Source organism: Numida meleagris, chromosome 5 (genome assembly GCF_002078875.1).
Source record: "Numida meleagris isolate 19003 breed g44 Domestic line chromosome 5, NumMel1.0, whole genome shotgun sequence".
Taxonomy (NCBI): Eukaryota; Metazoa; Chordata; class Aves; order Galliformes; family Numididae; genus Numida; species Numida meleagris.
Window position 1 is genome coordinate 65,520,574 of NC_034413.1, and position 27,473 is coordinate 65,548,046.

General features: G+C 39.9%; 1 long non-coding RNA gene across 4 annotated transcripts; it reads left to right on the top strand.

Annotated features, from left to right (window-relative positions):
• LOC110400513 lies at window positions 276-26,093 on the top strand. Of its 4 annotated transcripts, none has more exons than XR_002439913.1 (4): window positions 276-392; window positions 17,485-17,572; window positions 20,545-20,770; window positions 22,291-26,093. It is a non-coding gene; the product is annotated as an uncharacterized LOC110400513 (long non-coding RNA). The 4 variants fall into 4 exon arrangements; XR_002439914.1 differs by lacking the exon at window positions 22,291-26,093 and adding an exon at window positions 1,100-1,350 and having other exon boundaries at window positions 20,545-20,777; XR_002439915.1 differs by lacking the exon at window positions 22,291-26,093 and adding an exon at window positions 11,825-11,975 and having other exon boundaries at window positions 20,545-20,777.

Below are 27,473 nucleotides of genomic sequence, written 5' to 3' on the forward strand. Positions count from 1 at the left end.
AAAAGGTACCACTCAGAGTCATCCAGGTGATGTCAGCTTGCTACGACGTCACTCTATCACCTCTATCCTGGTCCAGGCGTGGTACCAGAGTCCACGAACTGCTCCCTTAGAAGCACTGCTAGTTTTGTACTCCTTGTTCAGGATGCAGGAGCAGAGGCTGATGCTGTGAGCATATGCAGTTATAGTGGAAATGCTAAGCCATGGCTTGAGCCAGTGATTGAGCACCTGGTGGGAAGGTAGGGCCAACCCAGGGGAGTCAGTGCACGCAATGCACCTGAGTGACTGGAAGGGGTGGAGCCAGGATCCACCCCTTCCCAGACCTCATTTAAGGGTTGGCAGTGGAGGCAAGGATATCTTGCTGGAGTTCCCTGTGTACCTCAGGCCTTCCAAAGGTAAGCAGAGTCTTTCCTTTCTGTGCCCACAGCTGTTGCATTTGAGGAAGTTCTCACTTGCTGTAGCCTAGGACTTTGTAACTCTGCTATCATTACTGCACTTTTCATTGCGTTACAGCAGTAAAAGAGGGAAAATGTGGAAAGATGTAATCAGGATCTTGAATTGGGAGAACTGAGATTATCCTCAGGCTTGTGCCTGTGGTTCTGGGATGGAAATATGTCTCTATACATATCAGACCATATACCCCATGCACAATAAAACCTTGTGCTTCTCAGAAGTGACAAATGTAATGCAGATACGAAATAAATCTGCTGTCTTTGTTAAACTGTATATTTATACACTGAATTCTAAATACACTTCAATTATTTTAACTGGTAAGGTTTACGTAAGAGGGCAAATTAAAGGGACAAAAATCTAAACAGTAGGAAAATACTGTTGTGCACCTTTGTAATCTCCTCTAATATACTATAACATGTGGTTGTTCTGATGAATAACATAGTATTGGTGCTAAGGTAGTTCAGGGCAAGCCCTGCCAGAGTCTGCCTGACAGCATACGGCGTTGGTCCATCACAGCTCTGTCAGGAATTAAGAAAACTCACGCATATCCCTCCTGCTCAGACCTGGAGAACTACTAATTGCCTTAAGTAGAAGCTTAGGAGGAGAACGCTTAATCTTCTAACAGGTCTGAATCTTATCTCTTCCGTAGCGTGCAGAAACGAGGCAGGACTTTTGCTTCCTCCCTGGCGCTGGGCGAGCGGCCCTCGAGGAACGGCGCGGAGCGGGCGGGAGCGCCGGCAGAGGGCAGCGCGCGCCCCGGCAGCGGCAGGCCGCGCTGTGAGGGCGCCGGTGCGCGCGGGTCTGAGGGGAAGCGGGCGTGGTGCTGCGCCGGGCCGCGGAGGGAGCACCGGCACTGTGAGCGAACGCGCAGTGCTTGATGTGTGAGCCCCAGACTGAACGGTAATGTCAGAGCAAAAAGGCCATAATGATGAACCACCCACCTGTGAGCTGCTGGAGGGGAGCTAATCCTGTGAGCGGTGCAGTGGGAGCAGCAGAGGGAAGCTGGCTTCCTTACAGCTCAGGAAGCTGTCAAAGGGTGACCTTCAGTGGAAGTGCTTGATGATCTCCCTTAGGCTTGTTTTGTTTGATGTTTACTGTATTGAGTAACTCTTTGTAGAGGATACAGCTTTAAAAGTAGCTATAAAATATGCATGCTGCTGTGGCTTCTGCAATTGTAAGGCTGAAGTAAAATCCCGTACTCCATTCAGCAGGGATGGAGCAGCTTCAGTATCTTTTATGAAAATTTAGATCCAGATTAGGGTTAGGAGCAGGACAATAATATTTGAGGATTAACGTGAAAGCTGTAGCTTAACTTGAATGAATGTGGTGTTCTTGCAAGACTTTGCTCCTAAGTGTTATGAGTCTGGGAAGGCTGGGGGCTCCAGGAAAAGGACACTTCTATTTATACTGTGAAACCACCTTTCCAATTTGGGATCCTCCTTAGGACTTAAATCTGAGAGTGAATTTGGATCCTATGAGTTTCCTAGGTGCCCATATAATCCACTAATAGTCATTCAGATTATAACACCTCATACATATTATATGATGTCTAGAAAGCTTTAATTTCCCAGTAGTTAACATAATTCTCTTTTGAAGCACAGGTAAAATATTTTCTTTTCCTGTTGCCTATCATTAGCTTCTACATATCACTATGTTAACTATGAGTATGTAAGCAAAGTTTGTTGTAGGTATTTACGTCACAGATAACTTGTGTTGTATGGAGTTAAAATACTAAGGTATAGTCATAAGATATTCAACAAATAAAGTGACTTTAAGCATCTTCAGTATCAGTAATTCAGTATCACTGCCTGTATAGGGTGCTGATAAGATAAACAGCAATTTTCTGCATTCATGACTATAGGGACTCAGCAATGAGACAGCACTTCCCTGGTACTGCACAAGGCAACCCAAAAGCCAGATGGAAAGGCAGGGAGGAGGTCTGCAAACTCCTGGATGACAAAGCTATCTTTTCATAATAATCACCATAATCTTTTCTAAAAAAAAGGAAGACTGGGCATCGCTAAATAGCATCAAAAGCGATATGATCTCAAGCTGGGTTTCTTGGCAGTGCTCAGCCTTAGTGTTTCAGTGACAGTAGTTACTGACTGCACCCTGAGAAGTCCATGTCATCCTTACAGATGAATTTGTGGAAGCAAGGTCGAGGTAGCACTTGAAAAATCTTCATTCTAATCATTAAATCTGTATGTAATTAAAAATTGCATGATTAATCTTTAATGGAGTCATAGCAATGTAATTTGCACTACGAGTAGGTCTTTTTATTAAGAGAACAAGGAAGTTTCCTTTCCCAGAGTACAGAGCAAGGATTTCTTGCTGTGATCTGTTTCCTCTCTGCTGGTACTTCTTGCTAATTCTGGCTAGTTTTGCGTATTTAGTTTGAAGATCTTTTCCCACTTCTCACAGGGATTATTCTGTTTTCAGTAAAGGAATAGAGATTTACCAGATATTTCTAAAACAAGTTTAGATGGAAGATACAGATAGCTTAGATTGGTGAAGGAGTCTTCTCAAGAAGCCTTTGAGAAGAATGTGTTCTAGACAGGGAGTTAGTAGTTGTACTAAATAGGAGAATGGGATTTACGTAAATATGGCAATGGTGAAAATCAGTCTCTTTGCTCGGGGGGGGGGGGGGAGTGGGACAATTGTAGAGGCTCTGATAAATTAGTTTTGTTGTCGACCTTTGTGCAGGTGGGAAGACTGTTCTGACAAGTGAGTTTTATGAGAAGTGAACAAAGCATGACTTGAGTCACACGCTGCCTTGTCCACTTGCCTGTGTAGGCGTGTGGCTGCTGAGTCACAAGGGCTGGAAAGCTATCTTGCCTCCTCAAGAACAGCAAGCCTTACCTATCACCTAGCAAATTTATAAGTAGGTCGCCTACTCTAACTCTGTTACACCTACTCTAACCTCTCCATAATGAGCAGTAATGTTTTTGGGACAAGTCTTCTGGCGGTGGCAAGCCAGCGGCGTTCTCTGCAGTCAGCCTGGCTGGCTAGCACGGCTGAGCTTGTCAGCTAATGGGATGCAGCGCTCTGCATGACACAGCTCCCTCCCATCTGTCATATTTCCATTTTGTGACCATCCGTTGTTCCAGTGGGCTGGGGAAGCAAAACCACAGGTGTTTCTCCATCAGGTTCCCACTTAGTAGGCTGGAGAGCTGAATATCCCTTTTGTTCCCAGGAAACATGCTTGGAATAGGGAGTAGGAGGACATTACAGAGAAATCAAGCAGCCTCTTCTTTTGTTTGCCTGTGGCGCCGGTGTTGGCAAGATAAACTCATTTTCTTAGCAATGAGTCTATGATTCTTCCTAAGTTTAAACTCAGGAAAACATGCCCACTTTTGAATCATTTTCCACTCAGTGGAGCTGAAAAAACAGCCAGGAATCAACTGAAGTAAAGTTGAATTTGACAAAAATACAGGGGAAATACCTTTTATTTCATTGTTAGCTTAAATGATGAGCAACAGCACAACGCTGACAGAGTGAATGACATAAGTAACTCAGTGATTCCCATCTAGAGACACAGAAATGAAGACTAGTTTGATGTGATCCCAGTGCAGACAGGTAATTCCAAGCAGCCGGTGTGCATTATCTAAAGTATCATTAAAATATCGGCTTTGAAAGTACGAGAGACCTAAATTTTCAAATGTCCTTGGATGACTTGAATGTAATGTTATGCATCTGAAATGAAAACTTCCTCTAATGGATTTAAACCCATTGCACAGTATTTGAAGGCTTGAAGCAAAGAATTTTCAGGATTTTGACAGACATAACGTGAGTGCTTTCAGGCTTAGAGGTAAGCAATAATAAAGCTGAGTGAATATCTTCCTTCTACTTTTCTGTAACTTATAAAAGAAATTTTGCAGTCGTTTTGTGTCTTCCATCGTTATTTTTGATTTCTTGGATAGGAAGCATAATTGTAATTCCTCAGACTTTTTCCGTTAAAGAGGTTTTATCCATAATTAATGTAACTACGGATTCTTAGTACTGGAAGAAAGAAATAGAGGTTAACTGGAAAAAGATTTAAAATGAATGAGTTATATGAGAATGTGATTTATTTCAAATGTTGAACTGATATGTTAAGGGGGTGATTTTTGACATCTTATGTTTGCAGTAAAGCAACAAACACACTAAGAGCTACCTCCTGGCATTTCTTGAAAGGAAAGGAAGTAGTACCCAACAGAGGGTGCTTCAGCCTGCTAACCAGCAGATCTAACTGCCAGTCTTCCATAACTTGATCTTAAATAGCATCATTATAGAAGTAAAGTTGAATATCTGATCTGACCTTGGTGAGCTGGTAGTGAAATATGCACAAAAGCAAACCATCCACGCTGTACCATTTATTAAGCTTATTTAATGGTTGTTTATGTCTGTGTGTCAGAAATATGTGGTGCAGGTAAAAAGAATACAAGGACGGCTGGAAAGACAAAGCAGTGGTTTAGAAGCTGTGTTATTTGTTCCTGCTCATTACCTCTAGGCACGTACATTGTTTAGATGCCTACTGTTGGGCAGTTGATATAAGGAACTGCAAGTGACACTTTTTGGCAATGTGTTTGTTATTTTCTGCACATAAATTTTAAAGATTCCCAATGTTGTCCTCTGTGCTTGCCAAAAGTACCGGTATCTTCTCACAGTTGAAGTCAAAGATTTGATATAGTTACTTGAGTCCAAATTGTTCTGTGTTGTTTAAATATCCAGATATCCCGGAAACATTTGTTTAAGTCTTAATCTTCTATTTGGTCCAAAGCACATCATGTGAAAAGCAGAGCCTGAGGATTTTAAACCACAGTGGATAGTTCCTGCAGTCAACTTAAACAGTATCTGATTCTGATACTGTGATTCTTTGTGAATCAAAACGTCCATGTGTAGGAACTTATTTTGTATTCCTCTCTGACCAGTCAGCGATATTGGTATCAAGTCCTCTGATTTGGTATTCAACTTTAGATTTTGAGGACTGCAGTTTGCTTTCTGATGTAGAAAAGAGCTGACTGTCACAAGCTGTGTGAGAAGAGATTACTTCCTCGTGTTGAAGTGTAGACCTCTTGCATGTAGATTATTCCCAAGAAGAGAAGCGAGTATTCAGAGGCAGCTTCTCAAAATGCTTGCAGTAGCATGAAGCAGATGTGGGCAACGTCTAAGCTATGCTATCCTAGACTTCACCTGCATTTGGCTCCTGGGTAATATTGTAAGATATTTTTTTTTTCCCCTGTGTCTTATTTGTTGTAGCAGGAATAATTTTCCTACAATCGGAGTATTTTCCCCTTAAAGAAAAAGCTCCAGCCAAAGACCTTTGTGTCTCAGCAGTGTAAATATTGACTCCTCAACTCACCACTTGCAGAGAGATGTAAGGAAGGCCATGCCAATGGTGATGCAGAGAGATGTTCAGAGATTGCACTAGTGAGGCAGCTACTCTGAGATGCACTGTGGCAGGCCTCAAGCTCTTATGAGAGCTTAGCAGGAATTCCAGTTCATCAGTAAAGTGAAAAACAGGTACAAGATGTCTCGAGTTAAATAGAAATACTAGAGTGGAAACTTACTCGATTGGCTGGAAATTGTGGTTGTAAGTTACTTGCCTGAAGTCATGTAAGGACTCCGCTGTGCAGCTAGGAACAGAAGCCTGCCTGGCTTTTATCAGACATGAAAGTTATTTACAAAGCCAAATCTAGCCATTTGGAATAGGATCTTGCTGGAGAGCCACAGTTCTTATGAGCAATTACTGAAGGAATTACGTTCAAAAATATTTTGTGTATTTCTCAGTTATCCCTGTGTCTGGTGACAGTATTTTAAAAAGTTCTCAGGGACATCCCATCCATGAAACAGTTGTAAAAGGGTGTAAAGACTTTCCTTTTATCTTCTTTTTCAGAAGAAAGGCTGTTTGTTAAATAAAAGGCAACCTGTGTCAACTTATAATGCCTGTAATTTGTGACCAAAATAAAAGAAGATGCAGGATATGTGGATGATCATTAGAAAAAATGTGCACCTGAAGGGTGCACATTTGAATTTGAATTGCCCAATGCTCATGCATGTGAAGGATGGAAAAGGGTTAAGAGGTATTGAGAAAGTCTTAGAAGACTAATAGCAGAGAAATACCGCAAATGCTTAGCAAACATCAGAAGAAACAGCATGTTCTCAAGAATGTGCTATGCTATGCCCAGGCTATTAGTACTTGACTTCTATGATTGTATGTCTTAATTCTAGACAGGCTGATCTGCTTTAAATGAGGCACATTTGAAATGTTAAATGCACTGAAAGCAAATATAGCATCTTACTATACGCACAGGCGTGATAAGTGATAGCAAGAGAAAATTTCCCAATATTTTTGCGTTGGAGGTGGGTGAATTCTTTGTCTCTCTCTTGTTCTCCTCAAAAAATTCTGACATTAAGGCTAGGTCCTTGCACATAGCAGCACAAATGCCATTTTCATGTTGATTGAGGTAAAGGGCAGAAGTGTTGGTCATAGGGATGCAGAAGAGAAGAAAAATCCCTTATTACAAAACCAAAGCTTAAACCAATTTAAATGGGGGAAAAAAAAAAAACCCTTGTACTACCCAGGGAGGGAGTTACTCTCACAAATTTGGAGAAGGAACATTGAACTTGGTACTAAAGAGTAGCATAAGGGAAAAAACGTGGTGGGAGAGAGAATAAATCAGAGCAAGAGAGAAAAGCGCCCCAGAGAAAATCCTTCTAGAGGAGAAGAGGGACATGAAAAGCAAATCGACTGCTTTGTTTCACACTTAGCAAAGCCTGAGTGTGCATGGCAGCATAGGTGTCAGTTTTGAAGTTTTGAAAAAACAACAACCTTGAGTCACACAGGTCAGAAGCCATCCGAGCACAGCTTCAACCCTCCTGTGCTGACACATGTCTTTGGTTTTATCTGGACTGCTGCAGCCTCTTCTTCTGTGGCCTTTTTAGGCCCCCTCGTGGTCCCTATCAAAGAGTTTCTTTTTATATTTTCCTTTCTCACACCCCTGTTGCTACATGTTCCACTGGTCCTGACTGTACCCTTTGCATCTGTTCAGATCTAATGCACTGCTCTTGTTCTACCTGTTAAGATTTTACTTATATACTATCCTTGTTTCTACATCTCTTTTGCTTTTTTTTTTTGCACCTCTTTTCCATGAGCCGCATTTGTAGCGTTCTGTCCTTCTCTTTGCGCTGGCCCCATGCCCGTCTTAATGATCCCTCCCTTCAGTCTGTTGTGTTTTGGATGACTCTTGATAAAGCTCTTTACCTCCCTTTACTTCAAATTTCACAACTGCAGAATGCCGATAGCTTTGACTTCCGCTGTGGAATATTTGGAAACCTACTGGTGAAAGCTATGTTTGAAAGGTAAATATAATTGTGATTTAAATCAATAAATATGAAGAATAGGGTCAGCCATGCGTATCTCAGCTTTACTGCAAGATACTCTTTGATATTACTGTCCAACATGGACAAGTTTGTGGATGCTGCGTATCAAGTGCAGACAGCAACCTAAGCTTTAGCTCAAATTTAATGATAATGCACCACATGTACATAATTCCAGGGTTATATCATTGGCCTTAAAATCTAGTGTCATATTCTGAGGAGGGATTGTAAATAGCATCTGTGGCTGCCTTCCTGCCTGGGGTATAGGCACAGATGAGAGGAAGGGCTGCTGCAGAAACTTCTGTTGCTGGTCTGATGAATTCACAGAAGTTCATTGTTAAGTGCCTGATATACTTTCTACGCTTGCTAACTAAAAAATATGGTCATGGCTTTTCTTGAAATTTTCCCTCAAGAATCATTTATCTCTGTGTTGAGAATAAGCATGAGCAATTTTCCCCAGAAGGTGAAGTTCAAAGCTGCTATTTCTGAAAACAGAGCCTTAGAAAGGAAATGCCACATCAGTTTCGACTCTGGCAACTCATCAACACTTCCAGATCTCTTTTAACTTATCCTTTTCTGAAACAAACGATACGTGTGAAAACAGAACTGGCATACATCTATCCTTCATCTAAAATGAAGATTTTATTGAAACTATTTAGAGGGTTTTGGTTCTCTGTGTATTATGAATTGTAAGCTTTTACTTAGTGGAGACTTTGTAAATGTTTACCCTGTTAAGCTCTTACTACCAGTTGCCCAGTATTATGGAAGAATAACCTGATGTTTCATCACATTGAAGTATAAGATATTCTGACAAATACATGAAGTACCTGTGTGAAAACGTGTGTTCTCATAAGCAATAACTAAATTTTTCAGGAGGTCCTTTCCAGAAATAGATTCTACTCTCTACTGTAGGATCATAAAGAGCGTGTCAATCAGCCATATGTCATTGATTACAATAGTGTATATTTTTCTTTGTTTTTGGGTTGTTTGGGTAAGTTTTTTTCATTCAATACTGGCTTGTTTTTTACAAGAAACAATTGTTTTCGAAGATTCTAGGGATTTTTGTCAGAACTGATCAGCTATGGTCCTGATGTTTCCTTTTATGTGAAGCTGCTCATTCTCTCATTTTGTAACAAGTCTGTTGGTAGGAGTTGTCTAGAGCTTAAAATTGTGCTGAATGTCACACTTACTGGAACAACTCAGTATCCTGAGATTGTCTCATTTCATTAGGAATTATTTCATCTTTGTCAATTTTTTTTTAATAATGACAGTAGCCCACTGCATAGACCTTCAAAGGTCTGTGGAAACCAGAAGATGAAATGTAGAGTGATTCATCTTAGCACTGATTCAGTCCAAAAGCTGAACAATAGATTTCATAACTGTCAGTGCTGAGTGGAGTTCCTTGTCTGCTTCTACGCTCCAAGCTTCCAGTCCCCTGTGGAGGAAGCTGATTTCTACTTCTGACTGGGAATGTTTTGTTCACAGCACCATAGAAAAGCATCTAAAGGTATGTCTACGCTAGGAATCAAGGAACTTCATGCTAATTGACTTTTATGACTCATGTGCCATTCCAGTGTAGCCGTAATACTGAGATAAGAATATTTCTGGACACTTTTAGGTAATTCAGGAAGTCTTTAGGAAGAGGAGAGCTTGTATGGCTGCAGGCTTGGTCTGTAGATGCTTAGTTCTTCTCAGACCTGATTTGCAGGGTTCACATAAGCATGAACTCAGACCTCCTGCTCAGGTAGAGATGATATTTAGGCTGCATTCTGCTGACGTATTCCTGAGTTTGACAAAGAAGTAAGCAATGTAGTTAGTGTACAAACTTGAGTTGGCAAGGAGACTCTGCAGTTATATGAAAAGGCAGGTACTGGAAAAATGGCACCACTTTCTTATGGTGGTTACTAGGTTGCTGCATACTATCTCTAACCTTCTGTTCCCTGAGGTAGCCTCTATCTGTGATTTCTCTTGAGGAAGTATCATAGAGTTTTCACTGTCTTTTCTGGATTGTAGGCTAGTAGTCTATCTTAATCTCGGACTGTCTCTGAGAACAATGACAACACAGTTTCTTTAAAGCATAGTGCTCACTTAACAATGGCATCTTGGCAATGTGTGATAACACGTAACTTGCTTTAGTCTTTCTCTTCAGTCTTGCCATCCGCTGAACCTGAGAATGATGCAGCTTCTTTGGAAGCTCTCCTCGAATCTCTCCTCTGTCATCAAGCTCACCTGCATCCCTTGCTCCTATGAGATGTCCCTTTTAGCTTACTGCTCTTTGGCTTCATACTGCTGCCTTGGACAGATCAAGCTGTGGACGTGGAAATGGGTTCCTTGGTTGTCACTCATTTCCCTACCATCATCTGAGTATGCCCTGGTTGCCTTCTGTGTTGCATTCTTGTTAACTCTTTCTACTGCTACAGTGAGGTTACACAGGAGACTGTAGTATTCTACTGCAGTTGGTTATTTATCACCTAAAATTGTACCTCTAAATAGTGATTTTTGTGAACTATTCATCCTAGTCATTCCTCATATGCAACAGACTGGTCTGAGGTAGCTTTGTGGCCAGGTGTGATACCTGGGAGTGTTGAATGTCAATAATTGATCAGCTAGGGGTTGCTTGCTAGCTAATATCTGTAAATGCCATTTTATTCTATAATCACTTACTTTTGCAAACAATCATTTTATTAACAGTGGAGTCATGTACCCATGGAATGGATGATGGAATTTTCTGACTCTTTATGCTGAATTACATTTTGGGAAATGGAGAAAACTTGCTCCAAAGTGGAGATAAGAAAAATCATCATCTGAATTGATACCATCTTAGTCTAAGGATGGTAACTGCATAGGCAGAGGTCTCCAGATTCATTTCTTATATATCCAGTAGAGTTAATTTAAGAATAATATTCTTTTGGATCAGTGTGGTGTTAGTGGTAGAAAATCACCAAGAAAGAGAACTATTTTTATTAGTAGCAGGGCTGAGCAGAGAAGTACCTGAGCAGGAGAGATAGAAATGTCTGTTTGCACTTGATAAGAAGTAAATCACTGTATTTGAAACATTTTCCATGCAGTAAGTTACTATTGTTTTTTTTAAGGTATTTCTTGTACATGTGGGCTCCAGTCTTCCTGTGCTATACACTGTCCAAATATAAAGAAGAGTAAAAGCCAGCCTCAAATAGTAGAAAATCTAAGTGAAAGGCAAACATAAAGATAAAGCAAATACTTAAAGGGAAGAGGGGAAGATGTAGGGAGTACAAATGGTCTGAGTGAGTGAATCTCAGCTTTGTGGATGCTACCTAAAAAGAATGTAGTGGTCATGCTGGTACGGAGTTTTATGAAACATTTAGATAAAGTTGTTATCAAAGAATGAATCAAAATAGTTCCTGTAAAGGAAAACACTATCTTTGCGTCCTATTAGAATTTTTTTTGTTACTTGAACAGAGGAAATCTTGTAAATACAATAGTAAATGCAGTTTATGAGGATAAAGCCACTGTAGGAAAAAAATGATCACTGCAGTAGAAGAAAGCTCTCTTGTGGATTAGGAAGATTTTGAAGGTAAGAAATAAGGACTTGAGGAAAAGATTAATAGTTGAGTAATGTAAGGACCTGTATTTCTGGAAAGGGAGTAAATAGGGTTTCTTTCTGTTGGTGAGGTGAAGTTACACAGGGCTTGTTAGCTATGAGGAGGCGCGAAGAATGCAAAGGATCAAGCAGTGATAGAGCATTCCATAATAAATGACAGGTGAGCTTCAGGGTAGACAGCTGATGGTAACTGATCCTGAAGGGACAATTGGAACTAATCATACTACCTGATAGATTCTAAATTAGCTGTAACAACTCTGAGAAAAATACTTGATCGTTGCAGGGAACAGCATAGAGAAGGCTGAAGTGCTGTGCGGTCCAGAAAGAAATAGAGATGTTAGATTGTATTAAGACAAAATGAGCATCATTACAGAAATTTATGGTGCACTGTTGCTTGTATTAAAGTGTTCAATCTCCGTCATTCCATCTCAAAAGGCATATGAAATAATGGAAGAGGTCCTAAAGAGAGCAACTGAACTGATGAAGAAATACAAAAACAATTCCCAGAGAAGTAAACATGAGGATGTTTAAGATGGTGCTAAGAGGAAATTAATATGGGGCAGCATAATAGATGGATGATTGTGAGGTGAGTCTTCCCCTTTTATCTGCAATAAAACCAAGTAAAAGCTATGTTTCGGTTTACTTACATGCAGCTAAAAGGCAGCAGACTCAAAAAAGAATGGTAAAAGCAAACACTCTGAGGACGGCTAAGCTAACCCAATATTTTCATTCTTAACGCTTCATTGCGGGAAGGATTCCTCGCTGCAATCTTCAGAGCTGGCTGCTCCCCAGAGGCTGCTGCTCTTACTGGCTCTGGGCTTTCACCAAGGGCAGGTGGTCAGCCACAAGCTGCTGCAAGCCACTCCAGCAGCAGTTTCAGATTCCATCTTTCAGGACCAGACTTAGGCTTGTACCTTCTTTTCTAGCTGTAGGTCCCTATGTGTTGCATCATGTAGCCTGTCATGAGCGCTTTGGCAAGTTAATTACCTTTCATTGTGCTAAGCACTCTCATTATCTAGCTTCATTATCAGTGCCATCTGTTTAGTTAATACTTTATCTGGACAAGCTCAGGTCGAAGTTGGCTCCAGTATTGTATCACTGACATCTTGTGTACTTTTTAAATGAGCAGGCAGATGATAAAATGATCAGAATATCTAGAGTCTGTCATCCACTCCCTCAAACCTGTCATTGCTTCAGTTGGGTTGGGGGGACTGTAAGAGATCCCTCAGCCCCCTGAAGATGGGGTTAATAACTCCAAGTTATTCCTGACAAATGCTTATCTAATGTGTGCTTAGATGCTCCTGGCTGCAAGTTAACCATCCTGCCAGAGAGGGCAGGAACAGCAACTTCTGGGGAAACTTCTGTTACTTGAAGTCTGTTGTTATGAATCCTTAGGACTTGGCTAAGTTGAACGCAATTCTCCCAATGTTTCTTCACAGAATCTCTTCTAAACTTTTGATCACTGTGCTCTCAGCTATTCAGTGACTCATATCTTTCTTGATGTTTGGTGTATTCAAGTCTGTACAGTCTCCAGTCTCTGGCTGCAGAACTACTTTGAATGTCCAGTATGTAACGTCTTCATCATGCCCTCCAGCTCCAGGGCAATTTCATTAGGAAAAAGCACTGTGTTCTGTTTGTAATCCTTTAGCCAACACATCTTCCTCCTAATTGTTCTGTAGTTAGTTGTGCAGTGATCCTAATCAGTGCAGCTGATGATTTCTACGTAAATGCAGTATGTTGCACTTGTCTTCACTGAATTGTATCTTATTTATTACAGTTTCTCCAAATTGTCTACATAAATTTTGAATTTCAGTGCTGTCCTCTCCAGTCCTCATGCATCTTCTTAGCTTGATACTATCTGCAAATTTAATTACTGTGTGTTTTATTTCATCATTTGGGTAATTTATAAAAATAGCACTGAGCTCAGCTTAGACTCTTCCAGGAGCTTTACTCAGTATGCCGCTTTCTTTTGGCAGAAAACCAAGAGTTTTGGAGAAACTTTAGTAGCAGTTTTAGAATATCTTCATTGAGATTATATTTCCTTATCTCATTTTGTTTGTGTCAAAAGCATTTCTGAGTTTGATCCAAAACCAATCCTGACCTAAAAAGCTAGTTACCTTGTCCTAGAAAGACACTTGGCTCACTTAAAATAACCCTGTAGTTTTATAGATGTTTATACAGTATCAACGTATGAAATAAGATGTAACTGGATTCTGTTTTTAAGGCAAGCCACTTCTCATTTTGTTACTGCTCGCCAGTGATTTTCAAGCAGACTGTTCACACTTCTCTCCACTGCCTTTGTAAGTTCCAGTCTATACGGACTGGATACACTCTATTTGTGTATGTAGGTAGTAGAACTGCAAGTTCTTCTCCTGTTAGTCACTCCTCCAAATCCCTGGCACTCATACTGGAAGAAATAAACTCAACTGTGAAAGTTTTTCTGCTATATATATCTATATTTGTTTAAAATTGCCAATTTCTTTCAGATTTGGCAACGAACTGGTGATTGCCTGAGGCAAAAGAGCTGATGTGTATACACATGGCAACAAATTATGCCTTACTTTACAACAGTGGTGATTAAACATGAGCTGTCAGCGTAATCTGGTTTTCTGCAGTTAAATATGCATTGAAAATATTAATATAAATCATAGCTTCTATTGTACAGAGCGAGCTGCTTTACAATCCCTGCCAAGCAGTGACGTGTAGCCCCTGTGTGGGGCAGGTAGCAAGCAAATAGCAGAGAGCACACTAATTAACTCTGGGAGCATATTTGCAGAAAGTCCCTCTGTTCCAAAAAAAGAGGAAATTTTCCGATGACTTCAGCCCAAATATAAAAAACATTTCAGGAATGGAGCAGCTGGCGAGGTGCAGTTATGGGCATTCACTTTTTTCTGTGGGGTTATGTGGGCAGAGGAGCAGTGACTGAGTGCTGGTCTCCGAAGGTAATCTTACAGCTGAAGAAAGTATCTGCTCTCTGCAACAGAAGTGTGATTTTTTTTTTCCTAATATTCCTCTTCCTAGAGGAAGCACAGAAATGTATGTATGACTTAAAAATCAGCCCTCAGTGAAGTCACTTCAGTAATGCAGGCCCTTTCAAAAGCCATGGTTAAGCCCAATTGTGAATCTCTTTCAGATGAGTTAGTTTATGTTTGTGTTCACTTTTTATTGTGATGTTTCTGGTGGCAATAATGCTCCTAAGATAATAGCTGATCCTCTCTGTGATGATTCTCATAAGAAGTTAAACAAGAAAAATAGTATTGCCCAGTAATCTGTGTATCATCATCTGTGTGTCTCATCACTTGTTATGGTGCATATGGTCGGAGTGTGTAATGCTAAGAAAGGGATGGAGGACATACGGATGAGCTGTGGGTAATGCATCTGAAACGTGAGGTCTGGCTGGGAACCCCTGCCCTCCAGAATGATTGTATTCATTCTTCTGCAGAACAGAAGTGCTCGTGGTGCTGATGCGGATGTCTGTGTGCTATAACTTGGACCAAGTCCATCCCTTCTCTTCTGAAAGGTCACCAAAGAACTGCTAACTAGCAGCAACTTTCAGCTTTGTGTCAGAAGTAGTTTGCCTGTCACAAGGCAGCACTTCACGAACTTTTAAATTCATCCTGGTACATCAGGAGCAGTGTAATGAGCTCTGGTAGTCGCACAGGACGCAAACTATGCACTTGGATAACACCTAATGCATGCTTTGCCATCCCTGAAACTCTGCGATCTTGCGTAGAGCTATTACACTTAAGGAAGGATATGTACCTGGTGAATCACTCCTACTAAATCTGATTTACTTGTAGCAAAGCCTAAAACAAACAGCGCAACACATTTTTATGTTTTTAAAGATATACTGCTTCCTTTGCTATTCTACACACAGGATAATGGCAATGAAAATAACAGCAAAGGGTGCCAGAACAGCCTGAGGGACATGACTTGCTGTAATAGTGCCTGACCTCTATCTGTTGTCTGTCCTTCATAAGTTGCTTGTACAGAAGTGGAACCAATTCACATTATTAAAACCAAAACCAATTCTGTAGTTGCTGAGTGATAGGCAGGGTATGTATTTTTCAAATCTATTCGCTTGCATCTACCACCTTTCTGCTGCTGAAAAAAGGGCAAAAGGAAACATTTATTTGTTTAAAAATGTGTACCTTGCATTTCTCTTCTGATAACCCCCCCAAAAAAAACAGTGTTCCTATACTATTACTTATTACAGTGCATTGTTTGCTAGGGCTATGTTTTCTATCATGGGATTCAAATTGCTTCTTGTGCCATCAGCATTTTCCTTTTTCACATTTCTTTCAGGGCAAAATGGATAATGTATTTCTCTGCAGTAGCAAGAGCGATCAGGGAAAACTTTATTTCGGGTGAAAGGGAAAATAGTAGAGCATGTATCTACACTAAAAATCTGTTTAGAATATCAGAAACCAACATATTTGGAAGACAGCAACGTATCTGTTTTAAATTAAGCTCAGGAAGATACAGAAACATTGCATGTAATGAGCACTAACCTACCTATTTGTATTGTAGCTTAAATGTGAAGATTTAAAAATGAGGAATTGAAACGAAGGGCAGTATTTATGAAAGACTGTTATTTTGCAGAAAAGCAGCACAAAGGCAGTGACACTCTTGTAACAGTAAAACTTGAAGCGCCTTTAAAAGTAAACAAGTGTATTTCCATTCAGTGTTATTGCATGGGAGACTACATAAATAAAAATCCAAACACTGCTTGCTTAATTCACACATACAGTTACGTTTAATGGCAATAGGACTTCCAGCATGAGTAAAACCAGCAGGGTTTGGCCCATAACAATTATTCTTGCTTGCAGTCTGCCTGTTTTCTAAAGGTTAGCACTAAGATTTCATGTACTTTCTTCCATAGCGGCGCCTCTGATTTAAGGAGCTGCTGGCTTCTGCCCTCCAGCTTCTCATTCCCCCTTCCAAAGCACCTCTTCAGCTGCACCAACATGAGTGTTAGTTGGGCCATTTGGCTAACCAAATGTGGGGGAAAATACAGGCAGCACTCCCTGCCTCTTCCGTAACGGCAATTTAGAAGCAGAGAAGTGATGATCTGGGGAACTTAACGAGTGTACCTCATCCAAAGAGAAATAAAAGTGGTCATTAGGGAATGATAGATGCAGAAGCAGAACCTGTTTTTGAGTGCCAAACCTCTGCTTTAGTATGGTAAATCATGTAGTGATATGGTAAAGTGGTCACAGAGAAAGGACTATTAAAGCTGATTACCTAGTTTAAAAAAGCAATACTAACATGTGCATAATCCAGGTTCTTCTGAACTTTAGATTGAGTCTGCTTGCATTAGTGTAGCATTTATGAAATTTAGCTATGGCAGGAGCTGACAGTTATTTCAGATAACTTAAAGTTTCAAGTTTCCCCTTTCTCCAGGTAACTAGAAATGATAAGGAGTTATGTCAATAAAGTAACAGGAAAGAAGAAGCATAAATTGCAGTGCAATTAGCTTCTTTTTCCTTTCTTCTCTGAATAGACGTGTTAGTGAATACCATTCAAACTGCTTCATTCACAGACAGTGATACACTGCTCTATTCTGAAATCATTCAGATTGTGCTCAACTGTGAAAATGGGAATACTGTAGGTGCTGCAACTGCTGAGACCACTTGCACTTAGTCTGTAGGACATGCTTAATATTTTGCTGGATCAGGGCTAGAATACTGAGCCTTTCTTTATAAGAATGAATGTAAGCTGATCTGCTGCTTATGGGAAGGTATAATGGAAATTTCATTTTTCCTTTCTTTTGAAGTTCTGTTAATAGTCTTCCTGGCCCCTGCAGGAAGAACAGTATCTAGATAATGTTTCATTGTTACTGCAGCAAATGAGCCGTAAAGTAAATGAACTAATTAGTCTTTGAATCATTAGGTTAGGTGTAGCTAGTCAGATGGAATTGTAAGCTGGTGCGCAGGGATGTTTTTATTAGATCGGCCATGATTCTGAGGAGTAAACAGAGCCCTTTTACATGTTTTCATGGTTCCTTTGCCTTATATGGCTGTTTTGACTTGGTAGTCACTTCTGCTGCCCGTTATCAAGAGGGGAATCCTTATCTTTTGTTTTTATTTCTATAGCTACCTTTTTTGACCTGAGAAGATTGGAAAAGAAGGCTGGAATTGCAGGATGCGGATTTGGCTTCAGTCTTTACCTTGAGGATTGAAGGTGCAGTATATGTATTTTGTTTCAGTTTAACTTATGTAAATGAAGAATGCTTTTTTTCCCTCTAATATTGTCTTTAACTGTAATATGCTTCATGGGCATGTCTTAGTGTCCAGAAGAGACTTTTATGTAGGTCTTGACTAAATTAGTACTGATACTAACAAACAGGTGTACTGACATGAGTATATTGTCTCTGGAGTCTTTATGGGACGCACCACCATTTCATAAAGGTACTGTCCTGATCTGAATACCACAGAGGTCTTTTTAAGAGAGCATTAGAGCAGTTATTATAGAGATAGGTTTCGAATAGATAAGAATGAAGCAATGTATGTATAAAAACGTGAACTCCTGTGCAACTGGGGCTTAGGTGTCTGAAATTAACGTTGTGTAAAATGTTTGAGGACATTATGAAGGCAAATGCACTGTATTAGGTAAAGAAAGGAAGAAAATAGGGAATCATGAGCTGAAATTCCATAAGTTGGTCATTCCAGATTTGTGTGGGTATTGGCAAATGAATTGCTGCATGGCATGAAAACACTTCGAGCTCTTCCAGTAGAAGACCTTACTGAAAGTAAAGTGAAGATGTACTCTTGTCTATCATATTATCTCTAGACTTGGTTAATTGTCCATAAAGAATTCTACAGGCACAATACAATTCTCCAGGAAACAGCCTGGCAATGGATCCAACCTTTACTCGCAGCTGTATGTGTGCTGTGTTGTTAGAGGAATTCAGTTTCTCATCTCAGTAAGAAACTGTCGAAGATTAAATAAACAGTCATGGAAAGCATAATTCCTTTACCAGAGGACTTCCTCTTGGTACAAAAGCACTGCAGGGATTCCTATGTCACTGTTTCACCTTATCTTATCTATTAGCATGTTTGCTTGGATTTTATCTGTACCTTGACAGTTCTCCCACAAAGCTGTGGGCAACCAGAGGTAATACAGAGTGACATAAGGAGTGATCTAATCTAATCTGCCTGGGAAGCAGAGCTGGCTCTGATGCAATGCTAATGTAGAACAACATTAGGAGTGATTTGATTTATTGGCCCAGACCTAGCATCAAGGTTGGCTTAATGGCAGAGATGTCTCATCTGCAGCTAGTGCTGCTGAGCATCATGGCATTACATGGAGCTTTAGGAGTGTCAGTCTCCCTATGCACAGGATGGGTGTATGATGAGTCTATTACCATTTATCATGTAAATATATGTTTAGGGACCTCATAAAGCTGCAGAATTCTTGTATCTGTAAGCTAACTGCTCCTTGATAGTACTGGTGGCTTAGTTAAAAGGTTTGTCTAAAATGCATGTCATTAACTTGATAGACTAGAAAAGCTCCAAGGTTTATCATAGTGGTGCAGGTGCTGAACTGAGTGTGGGGATGATTCTATTGGCTAGAGCAGAAGAATAGGAGGTTGGAAATGTCATGGAGCCTTTCAGTGGAATGTTTTGAGTCTCTCCTAACCTTAGTTCTGACCCTTCTTACAAAAGTATTTGAAGAGAAAAATAAACGTCAGCAAAGACATTTAGAATCTTGGATCTTAGGTGCCTCAGAAAAGCAATGCATTTTACAAGTACTCAAAATGTCTCCATTCTGGAAATAACAGTTATTAATTCTTTCAGTCAAACTACTCAAAGCTTTTAGTTCTTGTGTAAACTGGTAGTCAAAAGCCTAGTTAAGTGAAAAAATAACCAAACAACTCTTTATCATGGGAGCACCAGAAATGATGCCACCGAAGTTGCACTTTTGGAGAAGACATATGGCAGTTAAGTTCTCTCATTACATAGCTACTGTCTCCATTTAAAGAAGCAACCTTCAAAATAAAAAAAAAAAAAAACAGCTTAAGTTTGGAATCCAAACTTAAGCTCTTTGCAAGCATGAGTCCTTCCCACAGAATGAACTTGCAGCTTCTTAGGAAAAGGTACTGTGGAAGGGACCTGTGGGGGTCCTCTGGTCCAACCTGCTGCCCCAAGCAGGGGAACTTTCTTCAGATCAAGTGTTGCTGAGGATTTGGTCCTGAAAACAGCACCAAATCTCTTAACTCTGCTTATTATTTTTAAAGCGTACGTATTTCAGAGATATCTTATTCATGCTTTCTGAGTTGCAAGTTTTAAAGCTTAGGCGTTAGAGGTCAGTGAGCAACTGTTGACTGAAAGAAGCTAGAAAACAAAAGTGGCCTTTCTTACCAGGAGGGAGATGCAAGCTGTCTCCGTACATCTGTGAATATTTTCTGTCTTTTAGTTTGTAAACAGTCCAAAAAAACTTATTTAGGCAGCTTTTTCCCTCTCTTTGATTTTGTTTTCAAGCTAAATTTTAAAGTGCACGACATTTTTACGAGTGCTATAGATAAGATTTTTGAAGTTAGGGTAAAGAATGGAAGAGCAGACAGACGGAGCTTTTATTATAGTGCTGCTAAGGATGTTGCTGTAGTAAATTAAGTACCTTTAATATTTTAGGATGGCATCTCTCAAGCCTCTTATGAAATTTCTTCTCAACTGTCTGTCTTTAGCTGGAAAAATGAAAAATAGATCTTCCAAACACAGTGCGTCTACTTCTTCAATAATGTATATATATCTTTCAGGCTGTGATTATGGTATACAATATTTATATATCTAAATTCAATATCCAATTTTTCATGCCAAATATCAATTAAAAATTTCTGAATGGTGTTAATTTGTAGATTTTTAAACTTCTTAAGTGGAACTTTTCTGCCTTAAAATAATGGCTCTAATTATAAAAATATTTCTCCAAAAAAGCCTCAGATGTGCTTAGGGTTGTTTATTGCAAACAGAAAGCTGATATTTACAAAACTTAACTTATGCACATGGATGCATCGTGAAATTATGTATCAAATGATTTAAACTAATTAATGAGAAAATTGTAAATTGTTCACAAATAATTCAGAGAGATTTTGTCAATCAAGTAAATAATTCATTATGAACTGTTTGTCCAATTCAAAGCAAATTCTTATATGACAGGAAAATGAAAGAAAAGAACATTCGACCACCACAGATCACCTTCACATTGCTCCAGCTTGACTGCTCCCTCACCCATGCGGGGTATTCGGAGAACTCTGGGATTTCCCTAACTTGCACTGTGTGCGTACTGTGTCAAATGGACTTTACCCATGCAGATAGTAATGAGAGTGGAAACTGGAGGTCACTTGAAAACTGTAAGACAGCAACTGCCTTAAAATCATTTCATGTATGTATTAATTAACGTGTGTAATGTGTTATTGTAAAAGGGCTTTGAAGCAGGGAATATTTTAATGAACTGTGAAGCCAAGTAAATGACTTCTTAAGTAGAAGGAGAGGACAGAGATGAGTGGGGGAAAAAAGAAATGGAACTGAAGAAACAAGATGGATCAGGTACGAGTAAAATTACTCTGTCATACTGTGAGTAGTAAGAGCAAACCTCATGAGTGCCACTTCTCTTACTGTTTTGAGAAAGGCACTCTTTCTCAGCTAGGAAATGTAGGCCATTATCTGTCACTGATATTAGAAGCATAATGTGGGAGGGGAAAAAAGTCATAAAGTAAACTCAGGCTCTATTTTCCCTCTCCTCTTCACCTGATAAGTGCAGGGAGAAAAACTTCAGACTACTAAAAGAAGCATTTATCCATTTATGTATTTGTATTAGCTAGCAAAAGTCAATGTACAGTTAAATTAGGTGATTAATTTCATCATAAAACATGCATGGATTTGTTTTCTGCTACATAAAACCTAATTTTATCTGCACCTCTGCTCTTAAACTAACCAAAAGAGTTATTAATTACTGCATATTGACCATTATGCATATAATTTCAGGTAGTACAAATGGTATAGTTGAAATCGGTCTCTTCTTACACCCTCTCTATCTCTAGTTATTGATAAGACATTGATTGCTCAATTTGAAAAAACTGGACACCCAAATGTAAGCAAGTTACTGGCTTATAGATGCACAGTGGTTGAAAATTGGGTCTGAACTTCCATTCCTTTACATCAACTATATTCCACTGCAAATGAATTTTTGCCACAGCCATCCACAAAATAGCATTTTCATTTCATGAGGTATCTGAGAAATAGATTTTAATTGTGCTGCAGAAATATAGATAAGAGCAGGACTTCGTCTTCTCTTGTGAGAGCTGTAAAACACACAGACTATAACAGCCATGTAGTTCAGCAAATCCTTCCTTAAATTTCACTCCATAGAGACAACCACTTCTGAATGTTCTGACTCTAAGCACCTTGATTGTTTAGCATGCAGAATTTTACACATGTCAGCTTTGGATGTTTGAGTTATACCTATGGCCTATCTCCTAATTAGTTTGACCTTATAATTTGCATAAATCCAATCTCTGCTGTCAGACTTGGAAGACAACAGAAATCCCCTTGTGCTTTGTGATTCCCTAAAGAAATCAGAGGTGTGATATTGGGTGGGTTTTTTTCAGGTGACCCTTCACAACTTCTACTTTTGACCATTCTAGTGGATTTTTGCACTCTTGAGAGATTGAGGGAAGAGGTAACTGCTGAGTGTCATGTTGCATTGTGGAAGCTTTTTTTGCCTACTTCTGACAAAGGGGATTGATGGCTGTCTGCCGTATTCATGCTGTACCAGAGCTACCCAGCTCAGCAGGGAGGTTTGGATTGTAGTTCTCGGGAATTTGGGTGTGAGGCATTGGGTGGCTTCATTATATCAACTACCACACTTCTTAACTGGGATTTGAATCCTGTTTTGTATTCCAGACACTGACTCATCAGGTGAAATGAGAGATCTCTGAGGAGCTGGGTGGTTCTTTCCCTGCAGCCAGAGTGGGAATGTCCTGCACAGGTGGTGACAAGACAGGAAATTGGAAACTTTACTTAGTTTGCTTTCACCTGGTGCTCCACCTCCATGCAAGAGATTGGTACTTCCTTACCTCACTCAAAGTGGTGGCAGGCTTTTGTGTGTTAAAAGCTGGGGAGCTTTTCTGGTGTTGCTGTAATGAAGGCCATTACAATCTAGTTGCTTAATTGAATTAAAATGTTAAAACACCTTCTGGTGATAATTAATTGTCTTGAGCATTGTCTTCAGATAGAAGTGTTCTTTGGTATCTCCTGTTTGCATGCTTGTAATGAGGAACTACAGCACTTGCTGTGTGTGTAACATCTCGAGACTTACAAGAAGAGGAGTAGCAAGTTCCTGTTAATCTACTTCTCCCATTTAAGAATGATATTTTTACTGATGTGTAGGAAGTCAAACTTCACTGATACGGCTATCTGCAGGTTGACTAATACTGGGCAAGAATTAGGAGTGTCCTTATGGCTTTGATTAGTGATATCTTCACTGTCCTCCTTAGCTAGCGCAAGAAGAGATCTCCATCTACCTTCATTCAACTCTTTGAGGTATGAAAACTGATAGTGGAAGTGCAATGTGTTCAATAGTAACGTAACAAATAATGCATTTAATCAGTCTGGCTATGGGCTACGTGATTCTTCCACATCCTGAGGCCTGATTACCTATGGACATCAATCCATCTAGCACTTAGCATATATATTTTAATCCTTTCTCTTCTTACTCTGCCTTCGTGTTGCCACTTCAAGGAACTGTGACGTACAGTGATGTGCTGTTGGCAGTGTCTAGTACAATTTGGGTGTGATCCCAATGTAAGCAGGAACCGGTTATGTCTTTAGATGCACACATTCCTTCATGGACTGAAGAAAAGGGACTGGGTTATGATGTACTGAGCTGATATGCTGTTCAGTGTCACTTCGTGTCACTTCAGATTCTAATCGAGGTTTAATCAGAGTTCACTGTTTTGCAGCCCATTGTATTTTAAATAATGCACATAAAAGCCAGCTGGAAGATTTTAAAAAAAATGGATAAATTATTTTTTCATTTTGACCTACAAGATGGACTCAGCGATAGGGCTGAGTCAATTCTCTTACCTGCTCTAGAAGAAAATTGTGAACTCCCATCTTAGAAGTCTTGTATGCTTGACTGTCTTTTTTTAAGAAAAAAAAAACCTTTTTTTGGAATGTCTATGGGAGAAGCAATGTATATCGGTTAAAAAACAAAGCCCCAGGTGAGAACTGAGTCATGGTATGTTCTTTGGTTAGACTGCTTTTCAAAGTTCAGGGTAAAGAGAGTGAACAACACATCAGTATTTTGCCAGTCTCTTTTCATGCACTTCATGTATATAAACCTCTAAATAATCCCTGCAGTAGAAGTTGACTGATATAAAGTCAAATACAGCTTCATGATAAAATTGACCGTAGGATGTCTTAATGAGTGTGTGTAGTGTTCTCTCTTTTTCTTAGCATTTTGGGTATTTCATTCACAGCTGGATTTATTTCTTCTCATCCCTCTTGCCAACAACCTGAATTGAATGTTTGAACATACTGACTGTGTTGTAAGACTGAAATATCAACTGGTTCCTCATTTCTATGCAAACACACTGATCTGTGAGCAAAGAGTCAAAATCAGTGTTGGAGTAATTGTACTGAAGGCAGACTTGCAACTGTGATTAACTTAGTTTATTATTACTGAAGAAATTAATTCCACATAGGGCAATTAAGTGCTCAACATTGCTGCTAAGTGGAAAGAGTCTTGACTTTCAAAGACAATAGGAACAGAGAGCCCAGTAGCCTCTGTATTTGCAGTACGCTGCACACCTCAGCTTTTGACCTTTATGGTAATGAGATGGCCATTCCACATCACTGAAACCGTATGTAGAGAGCAATTTAAAATAGTGGCTACATGTCAGACCTGTGATGCCGGAACAATGTGCATGTGACAAAGAGGAAGGTGATTATGCAAAGCAGGAGTTACTTTCTCAAACCAAACAAGTCATGGGCATCTTCTGTTCATGACACTTGGGAGAACTGTCAGGCTCCTCTGAGCAATTTGAATCAGCCAGCGAAATGCTTGCAGCCGCGGCTAAACACAAAACTCCTCTCCCCTGCTGAATGCACAATCTGCAATGGAGGAATTGCATGCAGGAACCCACCGTGAGGATTTTATTAGTTTAAGGGTACAACTTTGAAAAACTTCTTGAAATGCACATAACCAGTATTGGAATAAAGACTACGTGGCAATATCCCCAATTTATAACTCAGTACTTGCTGCTGTCTCCCTTTTGTGAAGGGCTCTGGCTTAAAGCATCTAACTATTTCATTTCTAGTTCTGCTCTTTATGAAGGGAAGGTAACTATGCACAGTGCTACTGTGATGAGCTGTTGCATGTAAACTGGCTGTCTTTGGAACAACGTTGCTTAGCATTTCTAGTTGCTGTACAACTAATGAAAAGAGTTTATGCCTAAATTCATTCCTGGTGTAATTCCAGTGAAGAGAATGGAGCCAGGCATGCATTTAGCGCTGTGTTTTACTTCCCTTCTCTCCATTACTCAAGTCTATGAGGCCACTGCAGAGGAGGGAAATAAAAGATGGTGAGGAAGAAACAAGAATGAATGGACAGCTGTCGACTCTGTAATTCCACCTGTGCTAGCATAGAGCCGTGCAAATGTACCAAAAGAAAAGCAACACATCACAAGGTTTCCAGCTTTTATCTGAAGAGCATCTCTTATCCATAGAGATCATGGAGAGCTTTACAGTCGTGGAAGTGTGAATAACACTGTTAAGTCCTTTCAGTCAGAGAGGTGAAAAGGCAGTCATTGGACTGGGAAAGGGTAATTGACTGATGGCTTCTGTGACCCTGCTACTCAAAGAGACAAGGACCTTGTCAGTCAGACAAAAATTACTACTTGGAAGCAGCACAGAAATTTAGTCATTTAGCTCCAGTTATCAGTGAGTTCTGTGCATTTTAACCCTTCATACAATGCTTTAAAAATATAAGAAGCAGCAAAGCTAACAGCACTTTAAAGACACTTATGCTATTAATAAGAAATATAGCTGCTCGTTCTTTCCCTTAAAAGTGCAATTAGAGAAGAGCAGGAGAGTGGGGAAGATGGTGAAACCTGAGGGGTCCTCTGGGAACTGTGCTCCTACAGGGCTAATGATGCTCCGTGGAGCCATGGGCACGTAGGGAGCATGGCATGTGGCTGGAGAAGAAGTCTCAAGGTCACTGCTCCAATTTTTTTTGCTTTTACACTGAAAAGTAAAAGGAAGGACTCGAGCCTTACAGTGACTGAGAGCAGGTTTTGGCACCATCTTCCATTTGTGGCCTCCCTGCCATAAGATTAAAGCTTTGCAGTCCAGCAGAGTTTGAGTGACCTTTACAACTTGAGGTCAGGCAGGTTTTTTTTCATCTGAGCTTCCAAGGCTTTCCTTCTGCTAATCTTACGAGTAGAAGTGGGAATTGTTCTTTGCATGTAAATGCACCTCTCTCAAATCAAAGCCTGAATTATGACTTCTGGGAGACACCGGGAGAGATCTGTTCTGTTCCCTCTCTGTTGTGCCGTAGCTCCGAGTACACTAGCTCGTGGATTTTACCTAAAGAAGAGCTCGGAGGAAACCCAGAGAGGTTTTTGTTATTGTCATCAAATGGACTTGAAAGAAAACAATTTGCTGTGTTTTGAGACAAAACAAACACTTCTTATTTTTCTTCCTTGAAGCTTGTTCAGAAGGGGGTATGCATTGTTCCAACTGACTAGAGCTTTCCCTATGTCTTTAGAAAAGTTGCTTTAAGCATTGAGGGGCCTCTATTTTTTTTTTCCCTATTTAAAAATTTGTTTCTTTAAAGTGTAAGCAGGTATTTAAATTGTAGCCTTTCCATAAGGAAAACCATCCTTTGCTGGATTGGATTTATCTGTAGGTTATTTCTTTATTCCTCATTGGCAAGGCAAAAAAAAAAAATAGACTATCTGGTAGTGGGCTGTCATAGTTGGAGCAGAGACTTCTCTCCTGGTGAAAGGCTTGGATGTGACCCATGCTACCTAAAAAAGAGCAGTGGTGGCTGGAGAAAGGCTGAGCTGGGTTACCACGCAGCTGAATCAATGTAGGACAATTTGAGTATGAATTCTTTCAGGTTGCTTGACTTCAACTACAGATGGCTGTCAGTGAGCATGACTGTACAAACATGCCCGTCTCTGTCATGGAAATGAGCATTTATTTTGGTGTGGGTAAACCTAGACAGTTCAACAATGCCTTTTTTTGTTGCTCTGAGGCAGATTTTTGTGGCTGCTGCCAGAGATCAAACGAAAGCTCTGTTCTGTGACTGAGCACATCAAGCCAGTTGACTTCTCATTTGATTTATTTTTGGTATTTACAAATGCTGTACTACTGCAGTTATGATTTCCTGAACTACATGCTATAGTTTTGCCTGAAATCTGAATACAGGTACTGTATGGTCAGAAAGATATTTCAGTTAACAGCTTTATAATGAAGAGAAAACAACACCATAAGAGAATGTTTGGAGATAAAAGCATAGGCTTCTATCACTTGTCCTTGCCTCATAATTAGCAGCTCATCATTTCTTGACCTTGTACAGAGTTTGTAGGAGGCAGTTGCTATGGTACAGATAGGTCAGGACTCAGTCTGGTATCATTGCTATTGATTTTTATAGACCTGAAATCCCAGGGAGCTGATGTGTATAAAGATAATACCCTGTGCTGCTTGGTGTATACAATTTATGTATTTTTTTCCCTAAAGTGAAGCTGAATAAAGAGTGTTTATTTTTCACACTCTTTAGATGAGCAACACAGTGATGGACCGTAGCCGTGAGATGTGCATATCCTATTGAAGCAAATTATGTGAAAAGAGTTGTATAATTCATTCACTGATGTGAACTAAGTTCATATAACACTGTCTCAATGACTGACTGATACTGCTGCTTAGTAGATGTGACATTTAAAAGTTTAATCATGATCCTGCAGCATTCACTGGCTACTTCTAAATTGTAGAATAAGAAATGGGGCATTTGGCATGCTTTCAGACACGCTGCTATCTGCTGCAAAGTACTCAGTAATGTAAGTGCATGTATCAACCTTTTC